Raw genomic sequence first — 2,067 nt, 5'->3', positions numbered from 1 at the left:
GGACAGTTGTTGGAAATTTTGACTATACCTGTGGAGGGGCCTAATCTGGAGGGGATGGGATCAGGAAAGGCTTTGCAAATATGCTGATTTTTTTTTTAACTGGGTACAGTGTGTCTATGGAACATGACAAGATAGGTGCCTCTAAGCCCCTCTTCTTCAGGGAATCTGGGATGGAAACTATGTCAAGGATGGGAGATTCTGGTGTTGGGGGATCAAGCTGGCAGTAAGGACTCTCCAGGAGCTGACTGGCTCTCTTCCTCTCGTGCTATTGCTGGGGCTGATGGGACAAGAGGCTCTTACTCCTTGGAGGCCAAGTGTATGATAAGGTCCACCACCATATTGCTGTAGCCAAATTCATTGTCATACCAGGAAATAAGCTTGACAAAGTAGTCGTTGAGGGCAATGCCAGCCCCAACATCAAAGGTGGAAGAGTGGGTGTTACTGTTAGAGTAGCAGGAGACAACCTGGTCCTCAGTGCAGCCCAGCATGCCCTTTAGGGGGCCCACCTTGATGAACTTGGCTACTTTCTCCAGATGGCAGGTCGGATCCACAACAGAGACACATTGGGGGTGAGTACATGGAAGGCATGCCAATAAACTTCCCACTCAGCTCTGGGATGACCTTGCCCACCACCTTGGCAGTGCCAGTAGATGCAAGGATGATGGTTTGTACAGTCCCATGGCCATCACACCACAGTTTCCCAGAGGGACCATCCACGTCTTCTGGGTGGAATGTGGTCATGAATCCCTCCACGATGCCAGAGTTGTCATGGATGACCTTGCCCAGGGAGGCCAGACAATTGTTGCAGGAAGCATTGCCTACAATCTTGAGTTGTCACGGGGGCATCAGCAGAAGGGGCAGAGATGATGACTCCTTTGGACCCACCCTTCAAATGAGCCTAAGCCTTCCCCAAGATAGCAAAGACACCAGTGGACTCCACAACATATTCAGCACCAGCACCACCCCATTTGATGTTGGGATCTTGATCCTGGAAGATGAATATGGGCTTCCCATTAATGACAAGCTTTCTGTTCTTGATAATGCCTGTGAACTTGCCAAACTGGAACATGTAGACCATGTTGTTGACGTCAATGAAGGGGTCACTGATGGTGACAACTGTACTTTGCTGGGCTGAAAAGCAGCTCTGGTGACTAGGCACCCAATACGGCCATATCTGTTTACACCAACCTTCACCATCACATCTCAGGGATGCAACTGTCTGGCTAACAGGGAGAAGCAGAGGGCTAAGATGCTGATTTTTGAGCTAAGCTTTGACAGGTATATAGGAGTTTACCAGGCAGTGAATTGGAGACGTGACCTTCTGGGTACAGGGAAAGCTGTGGAGGAATGTCACGTGCAAACCAGAGCAATGTCAAAGCCTAGAAAACAATAACAAGTGTAGTATGGCTAGAGCCAAAGTGCAGGCAGATGAAGAATGGCCTGAAGTGAGACTGGAGATTGAGATGGGGATCAGTCTGTGATGGGCCTGAATGCTCAGTTTCTATTTGGGGAATTTTAAAGATTATAAGATGAAGAAACTCATGAGGAAATTGTACATGCACGTATCCAGGGCTTACTATGTGTGTAACTGTTAATCAAATATTGAGCACCTGCAGCACATCGGGTTTTATTTAAGCTTCCCTCTCCACCTTAAATGTGAACTTCTCCAGGGCAGGGATTGTGTCAGATTCATTTCCTTGTTCTCAGCACAGGATCTGGTACAGAGCAGGGACTTAGTGGGTGAATTAGAAGGCCTGGGTCCTACTTAGAATCTCAGTGTACAGGATTAGGGGCCAAGCCCTCCCTCACTTGGGTTTCTCATGCTTCTGGAGAGAAGCTGGGTCAGTCACTCAGCAGACATAAAGGAGCCGCAGCCCCTCCTGACCGCTGCAGAGAGCAAGGCTCCCTGAGGAAGCACTAACAGCTGGATTGCTTCAGAGCTGGAAAACCCACAGCCCATATGAGGTTTACTTCAGATGTAAGCAGCCCACACAGACAAGGCGGGGTGTGACTGGAGGCCTGCCTGTAAGTGAAAACGTATCTAGCCTTGTCTCTGAGGCCTCGAGG

At 49.2% G+C, this 2,067-nt stretch overlaps 1 pseudogene; it reads right to left on the bottom strand.

The window, feature by feature from the left end:
• Window positions 1-296: 296 nt before the first annotated feature.
• On the bottom strand, window positions 297-1,197 carry LOC119519164 (annotated as a pseudogene).
• Window positions 1,198-2,067: the final 870 nt, after the last annotated feature.

The sequence above is a fragment of the Choloepus didactylus genome, chromosome 2, assembly GCF_015220235.1.
Source record: "Choloepus didactylus isolate mChoDid1 chromosome 2, mChoDid1.pri, whole genome shotgun sequence".
Lineage (NCBI taxonomy): Eukaryota > Metazoa > Chordata > Mammalia > Pilosa > Megalonychidae > Choloepus > Choloepus didactylus.
This window is presented reverse-complemented; position numbering and strand designations above follow the sequence as displayed.